Genomic DNA, 13859 nt, shown 5'->3' on the forward strand with positions numbered 1-13859 from the left:
CCGTGGCTGGCTGGGATCACAATGCTCATTCTAAAGCCAATTCAAGAACAAAACGTTCGGGGCAGCTAGGTTGCCTCAGGACATAACCCGTCCAACCGAAGCGTTAAAAGCACAGAAGGACGTAGCTAAGGAGAAAGGCTCCTGCGTTCCTTTCCATCCTCATCTTGCCCACAATGCTGTCGATAACACGCCAACGCTCAGCTCCCATCTCTGACAGATCTCCAACAGCAATAGGTTCCCCAACGTCATCGCACTCTGAGGGAAACCCCAGAGGCTCGGCTGGCAGCAGATCCAGTCACACCTTCCATGCATTATGGGCCAGCCCAGAACACCTGGCACTGCTGAGGCCAACAGCGAGGTTTTGCCTCAGCGAGTAAGAGACGTGGGAGGCTGTGACATCTCAGTAAATCATTTGTGGCTGGACCTACTGCACTCCCCTGCCCCTGGGATCCCCACGTCTGCCAGGATGAAGCCCCCCCTCAACCTTTAACCATGCTGGAGCGGGAGAGCTGCAAGCGTGACAGCCCCCAGGTTGGCTGACAACGGGGATTGAACCAACGACTTCAGAGCAAAAAGCATGAGAGAGTCTTTAGTAAAAGCTGTGAAGAGCCAGGCTCACCAGCAGAGAGCTGTCACAGACTCTCCACCTGTGGGGTGTGACCATATAGGGGATGCGTCACACAACCCCGCCCCCCCAGTTCAAAAGAACATAAGAAAGGCCATACCGGGTCAGACCAAAGGTCCATCTAGCCCAGTATCCTGTCTACCGACAGTGGCCAATGCCAGGTGCCCCAGAGGGAGTGAACCTAACAGGCAATGATCAAGTGATCTCTCTCCTGCCATCCATCTCCATCCTCTGACAGACAGAGGCTAGGTACAGCATTCCTTACCCATCCTGGCTAATAGCCATTAATGGACTTAACCACCATGAATTTATTCAGTTCTCTTTTAAACTCTGTTATAGTCCTAGCCTTCACAACCTCCTCAGGTAAGGAGTTCAACAAGTTGACTGTGCGCTGCGTGAAGAAGAACTTCCTTTTATTTGTTTTAAACCTGCTACCTATTAATTTCATTTGATGACCCCTAGTTCTTGTATTATGGGAATAAGTAAATAACTTTTCCTTATCCACTTTCTCCACATCACTCATGATTTTATATACCTCTATCATATCCCCCCTTAGTCTCCTCTTTTCCAAGCTGAAGAGTCCTAGCCTCCTTAATCTCTCCTCATATGGGACCCGTTCCAAACCCTTAATCATTTTAGTTGCCCTTTTCTGAACCTTTTCTAGTGCCAGTATATCTTTTTTGAGATGAGGAGACCACATCTGTACGCAGTATTCGAGATGTGGGCGTACCATCGATTTATATAAGGGCAATAATATATTCTCAGTCTTATTCTCTATCCCCTTTTTAATGATTCCTAACATGCTGTTTGCTTTTTGGACCGCCTCTGCACACTGTGTGGACATTTTCAGAGAACTGTCCACGAGGACTCCAAGGTCTTTTTCCTCATTTCTTGTAGCTAAATTAGCCCCCATCATATTGTATGTATAGTTGGGGTTATTTTTTCCAATGTGCATTACTTTACATTTATCCACATTAAATTTCATTTGCCATTTTGTTGCCCAATCACTTAGTTTTGTGAGATCTTTTTGAAGTTCTTCACAGTCTGCTTTGGACTTAACTATCTTTAGCAGTTTAGTATCATCTGCAAACTTTGACACCTCACTGTTTACCCCTTTCTCCAGATCATTTATGAATAAGTTGAATAGGATCGGTCCGAGGACTGACCCTTGGGGAACACCACTAGTTACCCCTCTCCATTCTGAGAATTTACCATTTATTCCTACCCTTTGTTCCCTCTCTTTTAACCAGTTCTCAATCCATGAAAGGACCTTCCCTTTTATCCCATGGCAGCTTAATTTACATAAGAGCCTTTGGTGAGGGACCTTGTCAAAGGCTTTCTGGAAATCTAAGTACACTATGTCCACTGGATCCCCCTTGTCCACATGTTTGTTGACCCCTTCAAAGAATTCGAATAGATTAGTAAGACACGATTTCCCTTTACAGAAACCATGTTGACTATTACTCAACAGTTTATGTTTTTCTATGTGTCGGACAATTTTATTCTTAACTATTGTTTCAACTAATTTGCCCGGTACTGACGCTAGACTTACCGGTCTGTAATTGCCAGGATCACCTCTAGAGCCCTTTTTAAATATTGGCATTACATTAGCTAACTTCCAGTCATTGGGTACAGAAGCCGATTTAAAGGACAGGTCACAAACCCTAGTTAACAGTTCTGCAACTTCATATTTGAGTTCTTTCAGAACTCTTGGGTGAATGCCATCTGGTCCCGGTGACTTGTTAATGTTAAGTTTATCAATTAATTCCAAAACCTCCTCTAGTGACACTTCAATCTGTGACAGTTCCTCAGATTTGTCACCTACAAAAGCCGGCTCAGGTTTGGGAATCTCCCTAACATCCTCAGCCGTGAAGACTGAAGCAAAGAATCCATTTAGTTTCTCCGCAATGACTTTATCGTCTTTAAGCGCTGCTTTTGTATCTCGATCATCGAGGGGCCGCACTGGTTGTTTAGCAGGCTTCCTGCTTCTGATGTACTTAAAAAACATTTTGTTATTATCTTTGGAGTTTTTGGCTAGCCGTTCTTCAAACTCCTCTTTGGCTTTTCTTATTACATTCTTGCACTTGGCAGCGTTTATGCTCCTTTCTATTTACCTCACTAGGATTTGACTTCCACTTTTTAAAGGAAGTCTTTTTATCTCTCACTGCTTCTTTTACATGGTTGTTAAGCCACGGTGGCTCTTTTAGTTCTTTTACTGTGTTTCTTAATTTGGGGTATACATTGAAGGTGGGCCTCTATTATGGTGTCTTTAAAAAGCGCCCATGCAGCTTGCAGGGATTTCACTTTAGTCACTGTACCTTTTAACTCCTGTTTAACTAACCCCCTCATTTTTGCATAGTTCCCCCTTTTGAAATTAAATGCCACAGTGCTGGGCTGTTGAGATGGTCTTCCCACCACAGGGATGTTGAATGCTATTGTATTATGGTCACTATTTCCAAGCGGTCCTGCTATAGTTACCTCTTGGACCAGCTCCTGCGCTCCACTCAGGACTAAATCTAGAGTTGCCTCTCCCCTTGTGGGTTCCCGTACCATGAACCATGCTCCATGAAGCAGTCATTTAAAGTATCGAGAAATTTTATCTCTGCATTTCGTCCTGAAGTGAAATGTTCCCAGTCAATATGGGGATAATTGAAATCCCCCACTATTGTTGAGTTCTTAATTTTGATAGCCTCTCTAATTTCCCTTAGCATTTCATCATCACTATCACTGTCCTGGTCAGGTGGTCGATAATAGATCCCTAATGTTATATTCTTATTAGAACATGAAATTACTATCCATAGAGATTCTATGGAACATGTGGATTCACTTAAGATTTTTACTTCATTTGATTCTACATTTTCTTTCACATATAGTGCCACACCCCCCCCCCCCCCCCCCCCGCACGACCTGTTCTGTCCTTCCGATATATTTTGAACCCCGGAATGATTGTGTCCCATTGATTGTCCTCGATCCACCAGGTTTCTGTGATGCCTATTATATCAATATCCTCCTTTATCACAAGGCACTCTAGTTCACCCATCTTATTATTTAGACTTCCAGCATTTGTGTACAAGCACTTTAAAAACTTGTCACTGTTTATTTGTCTGCCCTTTTCTTATGTATCAGATTCTTTTTTATGTGAATGTTTATCATCTGATCTGGCCCTTACTTTATCCTCTTCCATCCTCTGCTCCTGACTATAACCTGGAGATTCTCTATCATTAGACTCTCCCCTAAGAGAAGTCTCTGTCCGATCCACATGCTCCTCTGCAGCAGTCGGCTTTCCCCCATCTCCTAGTTTAAAAACTGCTCTGCAACCTTTGTAATGTTAAGTGCCAGCAGTCTGGTTCCACTTTGGTTTAGGTGGAGCCCATCTCTCCTGTATAGGCTCCCCCCATTCCAGAAGTTTCCCCAATTCCTAATGAATCTAAACCCCTCCTCTCTACACCATCGTCTGTCTCATCCACGCATTGAGACTGTGAAGCTCTGCCTGCCTACCTGGCCCTGCACGTGGAACTGGGAGCATTTCTGAGAATGCCACCATAGAGGTCCTGGATTTCAGTCTCTTCCCTAGCAGCCTAAATTTGGCCTCCAGGACGTCTCTCCTACCTTCCCTATGTCATTGGTACCTGCATGTACCACGACCACCGGCTCCTCCCCAGCACTACACAAGTCTGTCATCACAAACCCAGCTATCTACGTTTCTAATGATCGAATCTCCCAATACTAATACCTGCCTTTTCCTAGCGACTGGAGTTCCCTCCCCTGGAGAGGTAACCTCAGTGCGAGAGGCAACCCCAGCACCATCTGGAAGGAGAGTCCCAACTATGGGAAGGTTTCCCTCTGCTCCCGTTAACTGCTCTACTTCCCTGGGCCTTTCATCCTCCTCAACAGTGCAGGGGCTGTCTGACCGGAGGTGGGACAATTCTACAGTGTCCCGGAAAGCCTCATCAACATACCTCTCTGCCTCCCTTAGCGGCTCCAGTTCCACCACCCTGGCCTCCAGAGTCCGTACTTGATCTCTGAGGGCCAGGAGCTCCTTGCACCAAATGCACACATATGCCACCCACCCACGGGGCAGGTAATCATACATGCTACACTCAGTGCAATAAACTGGATAGCCCCCACTCTGCTGCTGGGCTTCTGCCTGCATGGTCTCCTAGTTAATGAAGGGGTTGTTTAAAGCAAGAAGTTTTGAATGTAGTTTGGGCTATAGGTTTTAAGGGGAATAAAGGGTATAAGATAGAACCGGCAAGGGACCCGCACTCCCTTCCTGCTCCCCTTCCAAACTCCCTTGCGAAACTCTCTGTTAGCAGCCCCTGTTCGCAAAAGCAAAAGTTCGGTTATACAAACAAAATAGGTAAGAAATGCCTGCTGTGTGCAGCGTGGGGATTCCCACCAGGATGTACAGCTCATCATAGCTCAGTACGTCATCTCCTTTAAAGAGGCCTTTGCACCGTGTGAATCACATGCGGCCATCCCATTCCCTCCCAACCCACAGACCCGCAGCAGGGTTTGAGCCCCTGCCCATCAGAGCCCTATGCTGGGACCTCACTACTTGAGCGACAGGACCCTGGAGTAATTGCTAGCTCCTCTGTAGGCCTGACACCAGCGGAGGCCATGATAGACACACAAAAAAAAAGGGAAGGGTGGCTTTGTAGTTAACACAGTGGCCTATAACACAGGAGATCTGGGTTCCATTCCTGGCTCTATCACAAACATGGTGTGTAACCTTGTGCACAAATCACTTAAGCTGTGTCTCACTTCCTCATCTAGAATGGAGATAATCTTTGCTGTCTTTTCTCTTTAGTTGCAAGCTCTCCAGGACAGAAATGGCCTTATTTGGGTGGGTGGGAGTAGATGAATAGCTCAGTGGTTTGCGCATTGGCCTGCTAAACCCAGGCTTGTGAGTTCAATCGGGGGGGTATTTAGGGGATCTGGGGCAGAAAAAAAAATTGTTGGGGATTGGTCCTGCTTTGAGCAGGGGGTTGGACTAGATGACCTCCTGAGGTCTCTTCCCACCCTGATATTCTATGACAACCCCAATGGGCTACACAGCTATTTACTAGTCACCAGTGGAACGCTAGTGCTCAGGAATCCTGGAGTCTCTCCCTGGCTCCGGGAGAGGTTAGCATAACTAAACCAGCTTTGGTTCTCCACTCTGAAAACCAGTGCAGGGCGTGGATCAGATCCGGGTTTGTCCTGCCAGAGACCGGGTCGGGGCCAGCGGTGAGCTGCTATGAACTCACTCCCATAGTACTCTTTTAAATGTTGGTGTGGTGGGGTCATGCAGCAGCTGCCAGCATAGGCTGGGGTTCGTGGCATTGGGCAATATGTGCATGGGACTAAGAACAGCAGCTAGACGGGAGATCTGAACTCTGGAACCCTCTTTCCCAACTTAGGGAAGTTTCCCGGAAGCTACAGGTGTCTCGCCGAGGGGAGCAGCTTCCTTCAGGATTCAAACAAAGGGTTTTCTTATTCCTGTGTCTCTAACCCGCTGCTACAGAAAACAGGATTAATAAGGGATAAAGCTCCTACACCTTGGAGGCTGGTTCAGGGATATGGAAAAGACGTGCAGTAATAGGACTATGGGGGGAGTGACAGGGTGTCACTGTCCACCCCACACAAGGCCTAAAGGTGGTAGGTGGGCCAGTTAACTGCCCAGGCTGCACCCGGAGGAGCAGCCAGGGAGCAGGGGTTGATTAAATGAGGCTGAGCTCCAAGGCGTAGTTTAGGACAGAATTGTGCAGGGCCTTGCACTTGAGGCAGCAGAGGAGGAGCCGCCCGGGAGAGGTCCGGGACAGCCAGACTGGAGCCCGTCTGATCGTTTTAGCACGTGCTGGACGGAGGCAGTGTAGGTGCGAGTGGGGACACGGGCGGACGTTTTACCTGGGTGGACAGACAAAGGGGTGGATTTTCAAAATGCCGGGGAAGAGAAGTAGGAAGATGTTTGTATTGAGGCTTCTGTTTCCCTCCGTCGTTTGAGAGCCACACCTCGCCGTGTGCTTTGCGCCATATACTGACTCCACGGTTCCCCCTCCCCCATTCTGTACGGGTCCATTTTCATTCTTTAGCCTATAGCCAGGCTTGGAGGGGGCTGTGGTGGGAGGGGAGGGGTGATGGGGAGTGAGAACAGCCCCCTCCCAACAACTCTCACAGGCTGGGTTTTGAACCCACAGACCAAGCACTGGCCGGGTACAGAGAGGCAGGCGGCAGGGCTGGGTGCATTTACGTATCTATAGAAAGTTGAGTGAGAGCACGGAGCCGGCTCCAGGAGCCACTGCCCTGCTGCATAGCGTCCCAGTCCCACCCTAGCAGCAACGAGACCCATTGCTGCTAGGGTGGGAGCCGCCCCCCCATGACACGGGGTTGCCAGTCAGGGACATTGAGGACAAGAGTGTTTGAAAAGCAAACAGTCGGACTTTTTCCAGTTTGGTAAAACGGTAGCAAGAGAGTAGATAGTTCAGCTTACCTGCCACAAGGACAACGGAAAATAATCCAGCCAATACCCAAACGCTGCTGTGCGCTGCCATTTCTGTCGTTGGTTTTCAGACCCTCTTCTGACCTGCTTGTTAAAAAAATAATAATAATAACGTAACCCCATCACATACAGCTGCAGGGGTGTTGCACAGAAAGTCCAGACCCTCGTTATTAACCCGGCAAGCTGAGCCGCTTGGGAACAGAGGCCAGCTCAGCGCTTGGAGCATTTTACAGGATAATTTATCAGTAACATTGTGGTCGTGCGTCAGGACCTCATCACGGACCAGGCCCCGTTGTGCGGTGCTGTGCACACCCAGGAGCAGACGTGCCCGTTGGGGCCAGGGACCGGCTACCCTGCAGCTGGCAGGGAGCCTCCCAGCCCAGGCAGACACACTCGCACCAGCGAGGCTCAAGCCAGCACGCTGAAAATAGCCGTGTGGGCCTTGCAGCTCCAGAGGAGACTCCAGTGAGCCACCTGCGCTCAGACCCGGGTCAGGTGGGCTTGAGGGCCAAGTTATGCCACAACAGCTACATGACTCTGCATATGGCACAATGTCTGAGCCTGACTGCCCACAGCTGTGTCCAATGACAAGGCCGAGCACTGGTTGGTCATCGGTGTTAGGCCAGGAGGAAACACGTCCAGCATCACTGGGCTGAACTCGTATGGGGTGATGCAATACTGAATACATTTGTCCTGGACTATGCCATCTCCTCCTGCACACGGGCCCCACGCAGGTTGTGCACGTCTCACAGATATGAATGCACTGGTGTGCAACCCCGTCTGTCCCCAGCCCCCTAATCTCCCCACATTCGTGTGCTCCCCACCCCTGCAATGTCCAAGCATCCATCTCTCACAATGTAAGATGGGGCATCGTTTTAAAAGCCAAGCAGGAGAATCCTTAGATACCACAGTGGTGGCTGCAATCAAAACCTTTGAATGGGACAGACATCAGGGGACAGACGGACTCAAGTCCCCCAGGCCAGACTCACCCCTCCAGCCTCTGGGAGAAGGGATTTTGCTGCCTGTTTATACTGACGTGTGAACAAAGTTATAAACAAAAATGACAAAAATGGGGGGAGGGGGAAATCAAGAAAAAAATCTCTCTCTGTCAGGGGGAGGGGAGAGAGAAGAATGCAAGGAAAAGAACCAGGAAGCAATGCAAAAAAAGAGAGAAAGAGAAACACTGAGAAAAAAGGCAGAGAGCGAGAAAAGAACCCAAGGGAGAAAAGGTGAAGGGTGGAGGGAGAAGCGAGGGAAAAAGAGCTGGGCTCAGAGGGGTTAAACCCGGTTCAGACAAGCCTGGGTCCCCCACACTTACATCTGAACTTCCCTGGGCTCTGGAGTGTGGGGCGGGCTAAGGCCGCTGCTGGAGGTGAGGAGCGACACACAACATAGGTGCTAGAACTATGGGTGCTGCTGCACCCCCAGCTGGAAGTGGTAATAAACGCCAAGTATGTGGTTTCCGCCTTCCGCGCCCCCACTCTAAGAACTGTTCCAGCACCACTATAGGACAGCCCCCCCCCATAGCTGTGTCCATGTACAAGTGAAGTCATCAGTCCTTGTTCCCTTCCCTGTTCTCTGTCGGCTGATGCTCAGTCCCTGGGGGTGGGGCTGTTTTCTCCACTTGCTTTTTAATCAAACCAGTTCCAAGCTCTGCACACACGTGCTGCATTTCAGTGTAAGAGCCGCTTACTTCAATTTAGCTTAAGCCAATTCCTAATGAAACAAGCCTGGTTTAAGGGCTCCACACAGCCCTTTGCAACAGCTTAGCCATGCGCTTGGGGCAATGCGAGGCAACCCCAGCAACTTTCTAATGTAAACGAGATACTTAGCCAGGTCCTGCCCCTCCACAGGTTTCACACGGAGAGGCAGGGACATGGACTGGCACTTGCATCCCATTTGATCAGTCCGCCCTGCTGTTCTCACAGCTTCCTATGGGCACGCTTGGAAAATGCAGCCAGGTCTCCGTGCACAAACCGCGCGGATTCCCAGGCATCCATGATGTGCCTCTCAAATCTCCTGGCACAAGTCCTCTCTTGCTTACAATCGCTTCCACGCGGGAGTCAACACACACGCGTGAGTATGAAGTAGAGACCAGCAGCGCGCCCATTCCGCACAACATGGGCCATACAGACGCCAAGTGCGAACAGATGCCGCCCCCGCTGGGCACAGAAATCAATTCACCTCCTGCCCCCCAGACTGGCACTGATGGGAAACGAGCCCGTGACCACCGGCTGCCACAGGCGATCGGGGTTTAAGAAGCCAGAGACACTCGGCAGAAGTTTAGCGAGAGGGAACCGACCCGGCGGCTGACGCGGGAGCCGGAAGCCCAGTTCCAGCCGCAGGGGCGGGGGACAGCGGGGGAGGTGCCCTGAGGAAGGGGGTCGGGATGGGGGCGGGTGTCTCCCCCCAACTCCCCGCAGCTCGGAGCCGGGGGCAGGACAGGGGCAGGTCTGTGCAGCCGGTGTAGCCCCACAAAATGCTCTGCTCCCGTTTTGCTATTTTGGGTGTACTGAGCATGCTCAGTCCAACTGAGCATGCTCAGTAACCTTCGTTGTAGCCACTGCCCTCTCTCTGCCCTCTCTCTGCCCTTACTTCTGCTAACGATTTGCTCCCTCCTCTTTGGGGGGGTTAAAAGGATTAAGGGGGGCAAATCGCAGCGGGGGGGCTGTCAGGGTCTGAGCAGGGGGCAGAATTTTACTGGCCTGGGGGGTTCAAGCTACTGTAGCTAGCGGCAGAAGAGGGGCTGAAGGGCAAAAATCGGTGGTGGGGGGTGAGAGCCGGGGTTAAGCGGGGGAGGGGTGACACTGCCAGACCCCGTGCGGGTACAAAACCCCCGTTTAGGGAGGGGGAGGGGGGGGAACAGTGACCCCGTGGGATGAGCCACACACTGTGCTCGCTAATCTAGGGGTGTGTGGGGGGGGCAGAGGCTGTTTTTGTTGTTCTCACAGGGACGCTGCATGTCAGCCTCGGAGCAGGGGGCGGGTTCCTGGGGCTGGGGTCTTAAAGGCACAGGCCTCCAATTCCTAGCCTGTCAAAGATTAATCAACGCAGCTCCTCTCTATCCTATACAAGTGTTGCAGGGCCAGGGCCGCCCAGACGGGGGGGGGGGGCCAAGTGGGGCAATTTTCTGCAGGGGCCCCCACGAATATGTCGGAGGCTGCCCCCGCCTCCGTCTTCCCCCGGTGTCTCAGCGTGCCGCGTCCGGGAGCGGCCCTGGCGCACTGCAGCGCGGTGGCTCCAACGCGGTCCGGGGCCGCTCCTGGTCGCAGCACACTGAGGCTCCAGGAGAGGGGGTAAGCGCCATGGTAAGGTGTGGGCCCCCCCCCCGACCCCATCCTAACCATCACCATCACCCAGCAACAGCCCATTATGTAATTGCAAATGTATACATCCCATTAAAGCATTGAATGTTTTTAAATAATGTATTTCGTGTATTTTCAAATTATTACAAATTAATTTTTGAATGTATGTCACTGGTTATTTTTTACATTTCAAAATACATGTTACTATAGTATTGCAACTGTTTTTATGGAAGGGGCCCCCAAAATTGCTTTGACCCAGGCCCCCTGAATCCTCTGGGCAGCCCTGTACACGGCTACGTTACTGATCCAGCCAGGAGACTGAATGCGGTGAAATATTGTACAGACACCCCCTCCCTCCAACTCTGCCTCTCACATTTTGAATATGTAAAAGTGTCTTCTATCAGTTTCTATGCCTATATGAAATCACTGCAGTTCATTTCTCTTATATAACGTGCTGAGTTGCTAACTCCCTCCCAGAGCCCACATGTCTGCACCCCCTCCTGTACCCCAATCCCATGCCCCAGGTCAGAGCCTGCACCCCTCACTCAAACTACCCAAACTACCTATAGCCTGCAACCCTCCTGCACCCCAACTCCATCCCAGAGCCTGCGCCCCAAAAAGGGATGGATTAACTTTTTGTGGGCCTGGTGCTAAACATATTTGTGGTCCCCCAGGGGGGAAATGGGGACATGGGGCATGGGGGGCAGAGTCCTCAGAGCGACGGGCTGGCCGGGGGCAATGGGAGATGGGTCATGGCACGGCAGGAACAATCCTGCTCCACCTAGCCCAGTACAATGGCACTGTTTACAAACCGGGAGCTGCCAGACGCACACTGGCCATCCCGGCCCTGTGCTCCCATCATGCTTCTTCCCCTTCGGGGCGGGCCCATGACCCCAAGGGTGATACCAGAGTGGCCCCTTTGGTCGATCTGCTTCCTCCTGGCTAATGTGACAAATTGATCTATTGTACGATTGAGGCGCGCTGTTTCACGTATTTGTGTGTGAGTCCGTGAAAAGGGAGGTAAGCTTTGGGGGTACGGAGCATGCCCCTGAGCCCAAGGTGAGACCAGAGTGGCCCCTTTCATCGATCTGCTTCCTCCTGGCTAGCATGCCCCTGAGCCCAAGGTCATACCAGAGTGGCCCCTTCCATTTTTTCCACTGGCTTCCGCCTTCCTTATTTCCAATGACTTGTCTGCTCATGCACCTGTCACTGGTCCATGGGGTTGCGAATTAGGAGGGATGGGGTTTGTGGTCAAAAACACTCACGGTCTGCTTCCTCCTGGCTAATGTGCCAAATTGATCTCTATTGGTCAATTGAGGCGCACTGTTTCACGTTTTTGTGTGTGAATACGTGAAAAGACCCCCACAAACCCCCATGCCCAGTGCCCTCCCACAGACCACTCTGAACCCCCCCAGATCCTCTCACTGCCCAGTGCCCCCTAGCTGTAGACCCCCCACAGACCTCCGACAACTGCACAGTGCCCTGCCCCTCCCCGGCCAGAGCCCCCCTGCAGATTCCCTCACTGCCCAGTGCCCCCCACCGCCCCACTGCCACAACTGCACAGTGCCCCACCCAGACCCCTGCACACTTCCCAGTGCCCCAACACACACAGATCTTCCCACCCCTCACTGCACAGCACCCCCCCAGACCCACCTACTCTCCCACACCCTAACCCCCAGCCACAATACCCGGCCCTGATGGGAGGTGACTGTGTCTGCCAGGCTGAGCCGGCAGCGCAGCCACAGCTTGTCCTGGGGCAGGATAACTCCGGCCCTTGGGGGTGCAATCAGCCAGGCTGGCAGTCACGACTGGAACACAGGTATGGAGGGGTATGCGCTGTTTAGGAAAGACCGGGACAAAGGTAAAGGTGGGGGGGGGCATTGTATGTCAATAGTGAAATAAGCTGTAAAGAAATAATAGTCGATGGAATAGATAACACAGAGTCCGTCTGGGCAATACTCACACTGGGTAAAAGGACTACTAGAGCCTCTCCGGGGATAGTGCTTGGGGTGTGCTATAGACCGCCGGGATCGACCCAGGATATGGATAAGGAACTATTTAATGTGTTTAGAGAAGTAAATACTAATAGAAACTGTATAATTATGGGGGACTTTAACTTCCCGGATATAGATTGGGGAACAAACGCTAGTAGCAATAATAGGGCTCAGATGTTCCTAGATGTGCTTGCTGATCAATTCCTTCATCAAGTGGTAGCTGAACCGACGAGGGGGGGGGCATTTTAGATTTGATTCTGGTAAGTAGTGAGGACCTCGTTGAGGAAGTGGTAGTAGGGGACAATTTGGGCTCCAGTGATCATGAGCTAATTCGGTTTAAACTAAATGGAAGGAGTAACAGAATTAAGTCAAAGACTAGGGTTTATAATTTTAAAAAGGCCAATTTTAACAAATTAAGGGGACTGGTAAGGGAAGTGGATTGGGCAAACATATTAATGGATCTAAAGGCAGAAGAAGCCTGGGATTACTTTAAGTTAAAGATGCATGAGCTGTCGGAGGCCTGTATCCCAAAAAAGGGAAAAAGATTACTAAGCAAGAGATTTAGACTGAGCTGGATGAGCGACCGACTCAAAGGGGCGATTAGGAAAAAACAGAAAGCGTACAAAGACTGGAAGAGGGGAGTGATCAGCAAGGAAACTTACCTTAGTGAAGTCAGACAATGTAGACATAGAGTGAGAAAGGCCAAAGGCCGTGTAGAGTTGGACCTAGCGAGGGGAATTAAAAGCAATAGTAAGAGGTTTTACAGCCATATAAATAGGAAGAAAGCAAAGAAAGAAGAAGTGGAACCACTGAAGACTATTGCCAGGGAGGATATTAAAGATAATCTAGGCATGGCGCAATATCTCAATGAATATTTTGCATTGGTGTTTAATGAGGCCAATGAAGGTATTAGGGTTACTAGCACCATTACAGAGGGGCATTCAGGATGGGGGATTACCGTATCCGAGGTAGAAACAAAACTCGAACACCTTAATGGGGCTAAGTCGGGAGGACCGGACGATCTTCATCCGAGAATATTCAAGTAATTGGCGCGGGAAATAGCAGGCCCATTAGCAATAATATTTAATGAATCTGTAAACTCGGGGGTGGTCCCGTTAGACTGGAGAATCGCTAATGTGGTTCCTATTTTCAAGAAAGGGAAAAAAAGTGATCCGGGTAACTATAGGCCTGTTAGTTTAACATCTGTAGTGTGCAAGGTGCTAGAGAAAATTCTGAAAGAGAAACTAGTTGAGGACCTGGAGGTTAATGGCAATTGTGATAAATTACAACATGGTTTTACGAAGGGCAGATCGTGCCAAACGAATCTGATCTCCTTCTTTGAGAAAGTAACGGACTTATTAGATAAGGGAAATGCGGTGGACCTAATATACCTGGATTTCAGTAAAGCGTTTGATACTGTACCCCATGAGGAATTATTGGTTAAACTGAAAAAC

General features: G+C 50.3%; 1 protein-coding gene across 1 annotated transcript in view; it reads right to left on the reverse strand.

The window, feature by feature from the left end:
- LOC135980945 (uncharacterized) overlaps positions 1 to 13859 on the reverse strand; it is a 266851-nt gene that overhangs the window by 169285 nt on the left and 83707 nt on the right. The window lies entirely within an intron of this gene.

Source organism: Chrysemys picta, chromosome 1 (genome assembly GCF_011386835.1).
Source record: "Chrysemys picta bellii isolate R12L10 chromosome 1, ASM1138683v2, whole genome shotgun sequence".
NCBI classification, from domain to species: Eukaryota; Metazoa; Chordata; order Testudines; family Emydidae; genus Chrysemys; species Chrysemys picta.